The 7,730-nt window shown below is 35.5% G+C and overlaps 1 long non-coding RNA gene across 1 annotated transcript; it reads right to left on the bottom strand.

The window, feature by feature from the left end:
* Positions 1 to 1,877: 1,877 nt before the first annotated feature.
* Positions 1,878 to 2,149, bottom strand: LOC123877696. The gene is made up of 2 exons (XR_006798653.1): positions 2,105 to 2,149; positions 1,878 to 1,976 (listed from the first exon to the last, which is right to left on the bottom strand). It is a non-coding gene; the product is annotated as an uncharacterized LOC123877696 (long non-coding RNA).
* Between the last annotated feature and the right edge of the window lie 5,581 nt (positions 2,150 to 7,730).

Below are 7,730 nucleotides of genomic sequence, written 5' to 3'. Positions count from 1 at the left end.
GCTGTGTATGATAAGTTTATAGAGAAAGTTTTTAAGGCTGCCTTTCCACTAAAGTTGTGCGATGTAGCTAAGCGGCAAGCGAGAGTAAAGCTATATAAGCTACGAAGTTTGTGTCTATTTCTACCCAAGCTAATTGTGTAGTGGAGTGGGTAAGATATGCTATTGCTCGGGCCACGTCAATGCCCACCAACGCTATAATTATCGCGATAATCAATGCGTCTAGCTGAGTGGCCACACTTAAACGGTTAACATCTAATGCCAATTGAATTGGGGTCAAAATCGTCTAACGCCAAATGGCATTGTGAATGCCGTTGAGCATTGATCGTGGCTACATCTACGTTAAACGGGAAACGCCGTTGAATATCGTGTAGCCGGGACATACCTATTACCTATATTATGAAGTCGCGCTTTGAGGACGATGCACGACACGAGCTATTAAATTCGCTTACCTAGTCATTGGTTACTATGGTGCGAGAATAATGTTATGTAATCGGCAAGAAATGAATTAAGTACTTAGACGAAAAGCCAATAACATTCTTTGGATTAAGAGAAAACCTACAATAATTTTCGTATCAAGTGTACCCAGAAGACCTACAAAATACAAAGAATAGAAAACCCAATAGCCCTGAATCATTAGAAATAACATTAACTTTAGCAAATAATATAATATTTTTGCTAAAATTATTAACGTATATTTATTTACCTATATATTATTTCTAATAAATAATACTCGCACGTATAAGTTTTCGGAGTTAAATGTGCGTTTTAAATAGCATTTACTTTATCAGATAAGGAAAACATCGTGAAGAAACTTGCCTGCCTGAGATTCCCATAATAAGAGATTCCATTCTCCATAATATTCTCAAAAGTGTGTGAAGTCTGCCAATCTGCATTTGGCCAGTGTAGTTTACCTACTACTTATGGCCAAGGTACTTTCAATGAATAAAATATAATGTACGAAAAATACAGGATGACGGGCAAAATATAATGATCCCCATACTGTTAAAGTATTGTACTTAAATGCTACATATATAAATTAAAAATCTAAGTGAAACTACAGAAGATTCAATACAACATACAACCTAATACCACGAACAGCCTAAAAAGATATAAAATTTCCATATTTATATTCAATTTTCTCATACGTATCTACCTAAAAGAAAAATAATAAGATACATACCTCTCCCGGGACCTCCGTGCGGGCGTTTTCGATGGAGCCGAAGAAAAATATGCCAATGTTATTCTAAAATACGCTCAAAGCCGCTGTAATCTACGTAACCCCTTCATCCTTTTAGGGTTACCTCATAATGGTAAAATGTAAGGCATCCATAGAACGTGTCTACAAAATTACATTGATTTTATTATTCAACAAGTGTAAATTTAAAATTTATAACACCCTCGACAAGTGAACGTTACAGTAACTAGAAAAGAGCTGATAACTTTCAAACGGCTGAACCGATTTTCTTGGATTATAGCTAAGAACACTCTCGATCAAGCCACCTTTCAAACAAAAAAACTAAATTAAAATCGGTTCATTAGTTTAGGCGCTACGGTGCCACAGACAGATATACAGATACACAGACACACAGATACACGGATACACACGTCAAACTTATAACACCCCTCTTTTTGGGTCGGGGGTTAAAAAATGAGAACCAATCTTAGTTTGTATGGAGTTTTTATGTATTCTATGTAAAAAATTGTTTTACCGAAATAAATATTTTTGTATTTTTTTTTTGTGTTGTATGGAGTGATTAACAGGGAGTTCGCCGTTAACGGAGTTTACTGATGCATGACTGAACCTATCGCCTAAATTTTATGACTAAATTGGCCGTGCATTAAGACAAATCACTGCCCTTATTTAAATGCGGAAGTGTGTTTGTTTGTTGGTCTATTAGTTTGTTGGTTTGTCCTTCAATAACGTCGCAACGGAGCAACGAGTCGACGTGACTTTTTGCATAGGCATTGTTAAAGACCTGGCGAGTGAAATCAATACCCTTATTATAAATGCGAAATGTGTGTGTTTGTTGGTTTATCGATTTGTTGGTTTGTCCTTCTATCACGACGCAACGGAGCAACGGATTTTCTGCATGGGCATAGTTACCTAGAGAGTGACATAGGCTACTTTTTATCCCGGAAAATCAAAGAGTTCCCATGGGATTTTTAAAAACCTAAACCCACACCGACAAAGTCGCGGGCATTATGGGCATTAAAAGCTGGGACACACCAAACGCGTATGCAGCACGTAAGCGTAGACTTAGCACGTACCATGACGGTGGAACTGTATGAGATATGGCATACCGCTTGCGTGACGTGAACGTTCGCGTAGACGTAATGCGTGCTGTCATGTCTATGGACTCACGCGCGTCACTACGCGCGTGGTCATGTGTACGTGCTTGGTGTGAATCGGCTCTTAGACTAGGACCATTCCAAGTCACAAAATTACAGAGCTATAGATTTTAAAGTTTATGTAGATATAATTTGGTTCACTGTCGAAGTATTACAAATAGATAAGCCAACGGGACAGCGTTTGATCCCCGATTCGGCAGAGGACAAACAGATTGAATAAATTAAGCGATACGCTAACTGAATAACAATCGTGTTAAACTTTTCAGTTGATCAAAAGGCTTGGGTAGATAACGCGCTTATCTCAGACGAAGAATCAAGGTGGACTCGACATCAAAATAATAATACCTTGTTAGAGCAAGCTAAGTGTATGGAAAAGCTCTGAAGAGTGATAAAGACAAACACACATTTTTTTTGTGGTTCTTGGGCACAGTTGTCATCTGAGTCCAACAAGCCACAGTTTGAAAAATTCATAACTTTGAAAAACCTGGATGAAAAAAAATATTTTCAAAAAGCCAATTCGACCGTACAGTAAATCCTCGATTAAAAATATAATTTAAAATTTAAATTCATAGCCAGAGAACCCTGGCTAGGATTTGCTATTCGCTGAAGTGGTATTAATAAATAATAAGCAATAGGAAATTGTAGAGTTAATTCTTACAATTTCCTTTAGCAAGGGTTTAGTGAGGAGGTCTTATGGATGATATACGGAAGGATCTGGGAACTCACCACATTATTATCTCAATTACTTTTTTAATCTAAATCTATAAAAGGAAAAGCTGACTGACTGACTGTTCTATCAACGCACAGCTCAAGCTGTCTACTGGACGGATTGGACTGAAAGGCATACAGATATCTATTACTAGCCGATGCCCGCGACTTCGCCCGCGTGGATTTAGGTTTTTCGAAATCCCGTGGGAACTCTTTGATTTTCCGGGATAAAAAGTAGCCTGTGTGCTAATCCAGGATATTATCTATCTCCATTCCAAATTTCAGTCAAATCCGTCCAGTAGTTTTGGCGTGAAGGAGTAACAAACATACACACACACACACACACACACACACACACACACACACACATACAAACTTTCGCCTTTATAATATTAGTGTGATGACATAGACATCCGCTAAGAAAGGATTTTTGAAAAGTCAACCCCTAAGACATAAAAAAGGGGTCTGGTATTTGTTTATTTCTTGTGGACAAAGTTAGAAAAGGTAAATCAATGATTGATTTTTTAATTTTAAATAGTGATTTAGTTTTAGATCTAATCCTACAAAAGTACCTACTTTAAGAGTAGCGCGTATAAAGTTTAACCTTTTTCATGGATAAGAGTTAATTAATAAAAATTAAAAGTTTAAAATTTAAAACAAAATTTGCACATTTTAACCATTTATTATAATAACTTTTTATGCAGTATATCTACAATAATATTACGACATTCAATATGCAACAAGACTCGAAGATAAAAACAATATTTTATTTTTAATCATAATAATAATAATATTCTAAATATTTTACACAGATAATATCAAGCTTAACGCGGTACAGTAATTATTGCTTTTAATTTCTCATTTTTACATTATTTACAATTTTAGATATTCATTTCTTTACATTATAATATAATCTAGATACATTTGCATAAGTAACTATAAGTAAAAAAAAAAAAGTGTTATAAAGGAAGGTGAAAGTCTGACTCGGAGTCACATTCGGAGGGTTCCGTACCATTTGTACAAGAAATAACATTTTTGTTTTTTTTCTTTTCATGTTACCACAAATCGACGGTATTCGAATTTTCGCCTTTGCTTGTGCTAAGTATAAGACATTGCTAGGGTCTAGTCTACCCAATACGGTTTTTGCTTATGTGAAAAATAAATTATTTCTTAAGAATTATTAAATAGAGGGTCTTCCAAAATACGTAAAATCCACGTCTTTTGTTAGTTTTAAGTGTAATTACCATTTTAAATTATCGATTAAACTAAAAAAGCACGTCAAATCGTTGTGACGTCACATGTCAATCTTTCAATCAGGTCGCGTACTAAGCACGTGTTTTAACGTTTGATAAAGGATATTGATTTGACTAATTGTCAAACACCGGATTTTAGATTCTAGGCTGTGGGAAGGACACTATAGTTTTTATTCTGGTCTTGACAGATCAGATCCTGTAAGGGTTCCTTTTTTGTTCTAGAGATACGGAACCCTAAAAACGTAGTCGCAGGCAAAAGCTAGTTTCAAAGTAAATTATTTCAGAATGTCTGGAACACAGCTTTATTTACTCGGTCATATCTTTGTCTAGCTTACGAGTAAGACACAACATCCTTCACTTTTCTAAAAGCCTAGTCCCACCCTACTCATTAAGAAGAATAAACCCAAGGGTCATTGACGATACTTGAGACCATAGACCTACGATTTTTCGCTTCGCTCAAAGACTGACAAAGTGAGGGAGCGAGAGTAGTTAGATAAGACACACTGCCGCGAGCGAAAGCGAGATAGCGAAACAAGATGCCGATAAGTCATTGTTTACGTGAGTATCGGTCCTTATGAGTTCGGCCTGTTCCAAGTCGAGGTGATTTTTTGCATTTACTAAATAATTTTACGATTAAAACGTAAAATCTATGTCCTGCCACCATGGTGTCTTGTTCAGTGAGCGAATGTGACGTAACAAGACGTTATAATCCGCGTAAATACACGTTTCACATGTAATTACTGATTATTTATACTAATTGTTTATAATCATTATTTCGTCATTTGTTGTTTGAAAATTAGGCAAAATAACTATTGGAAGCTTAGATGATAGGTTTCCCTTAAGACTTATCATCAAATTACATTGCTAAATGAAGAATTTTTGGATATTTTGTGTAAAATTTAAAAACGTTTGGTTACGATAGGGATTGACAAAGTGATGACGTCACAAGTATCGATAGTCGATAATCGTGTCTGCCGGTAGGTTTGATGTGATAGGCTTAAGCTGTCTGTCTGTCTGTCTGTCAAGAAACCTATAGGGTACTTCCCGTTGACCTATAATCATGAAAGGCAGGCAGGTAGATCTTATAGCACAAATACTGGAATAAATCTGAAAACTGTGAATTTGTGTTTACACCATTTAAAAAAAAAATTAAAATATGTTTCAATTTTCAAAGTAAGATAACTATACTTATTTGTAGTAGCTGCACCAAGTCATTTCATTAATAAATAATAATTTGTTACCCAGCTTTAGCTTTGTTGCTATTTGTGTATTTGAAATGTATTTGATTTTTTAAGATTATAAGATACTGTTTACTTCACGTCGTTAAACTAACTCATTAGTGTCCTATGATTTCGCCAGTAAGACTATCGATAATACAATGCTACAGTCAAGACAACTCTATTTCACGCACACATTTACGTTTCATTTTTTGTAACACCGGTAATCTGTCATTGTTGATCTAGTACATACTAAATTTATGCTTGAGACGGTGTTTGTTTTGTAACTATTCTTTTAGTAAGAGAGTATTTATTTGTCACACGCAATTTGTATTAGTATTGGCATAAAATAGCTCGCTTCTACCATTTATATGTAACCACAGGTTAACTAATCTATTTTAAGTCATTTACTCTAAAACATAGGTTTCGTTCCGCTGTTCATGTAGTAAATAATTATGATTTATGAAACAATTTCAAGATTTATTTTCAAATCATATTTTAATATCTTTTCAAATCATATTTTAAGTAAATAGTTAGTTTTTCTTATTGCAGTTTCAGACTAGCGATTTTTCTGCGTTTTGACAGCGCTTATTCGCGCTTCAATAAAACGAATGTGCATGCTCCAACCAGTGGGTCAGTTAATAATAAAGTTCAAGGAAGAAATAACTCGCTCGTAAGCTTATAATCTCGTACAAGATGCGCATGTGAAAAAAGGCACGCGTATGCCCACGTACAAAAACGAGCTTAAACACGTGAAAAGTCGTTAATCTGATACCGTAAGAGACGACGATGAATCTGGTGTCGATCTCGGCTAGCTACTACTATACCGGTAAAGATGAACATCGAGAAAGAAAATGAGATGTACTTGTGAGCTCCGACCGTTTATCGTATCATATATTTTATGGATTTTCACAACTTTTATCTTGAGGTTCTAAGATTTTAGATGGACACCAGAAATGGAGTTGGAAGACCCTCCAGTCCTGAGATGGACTGATAACATCAGCGAGTTGCAGGATGCTGCTGGGTATAAGCGGCACATGAATGTGGAAATAGACTAGAACAGACCTAATGTCCAGCGGTGGGCTTCCACCGGTTAAGATTGTGAGACGATGAGATTAATTATTCATACATAGGTCACCATATTAATAGTCTCCAGGGGGTTAGTTTTAGACTGAAATCCCTATTATTCGACAAAATTAGTGAATGGAAAGCGGGATAAATGTATTATCTTTTTTGGCCTACATTGGAATAAAACCATTCACATCAAAAATTCATGACGCTAGAGGCAGTGGCGGACTAAGACACTTGGATTCCTGGAGCGGCATCTCCATGAGGCCCCCGTCCTCTGTTGTTTCTTTTGGGCTTCGACCGCAAAAGCCCATAAATTCTTTTACGATTAAAACAATGAAATATAAACGCGAGCGAAACAAGCCTGAATTTTTACTTTTATTTTTACTTTACGAGTAATACGAGCGGGATCTCTTTTATCTAAATTTTGTAAAATATATTTACTGTATTCGAAAATGAACAAGAAACATTGGTAACTGTATGTTAGAACTTTTACCATTTATTCTACACAATTAATTCTAGAGTAGGCCTTTCAAATTACACTTTGAGGCCCCCAACTCCGAACTTGCTCCTATTTACTTGGAGTTGGAGGTTGAGAGATTATTTCACTAAATGATTTTTCATGGTTTGAAGGGCCCTTCACAGTGCAAATCATACTTTTCGCTCCACTCTTAGTCCGTCACGGACTTGGGGACTTAAGAATTATTGACAAAACGAAAATACTGATCACGAATTTCAAAGCTGCGGGAATCGGGTCTAGATTGGAAATGGTCGCACCCCAGAGACATCTAGATTAGTAGCCTAACGATGTCATCTTGTTTCGCCCAAACTTTTTACTAGTGGATTTCTATTTCGTATTCATATATATAAAGACAATATTAATATTAAGATATTAAAGTCTAGTCTAGAGACAGTAATTATAGCGAGATTGATTTGTATCTAACTTTAGTTTTTTGAAGGTCAAAACTTTTTTTTCTTACGATGCCTATTATTATATTTGCCTTTTCTTCTTCTTCAGATCTTTGTTTATTTTTTATGTATCAAAACAAATCTTTATTCTCACTAGTTGGTAGGTACGTACTTTAACAAAGAAGTAAAAATATTTACACGAATTTCCTAAAGTATATTTTTGATT

Source organism: Maniola jurtina, chromosome 24 (assembly GCF_905333055.1).
Source record: "Maniola jurtina chromosome 24, ilManJurt1.1, whole genome shotgun sequence".
NCBI classification, from domain to species: Eukaryota; Metazoa; Arthropoda; class Insecta; order Lepidoptera; family Nymphalidae; genus Maniola; species Maniola jurtina.
Note: the sequence above shows the minus strand (reverse complement) of the source record. Positions and strands in the feature narration are given on the sequence as shown.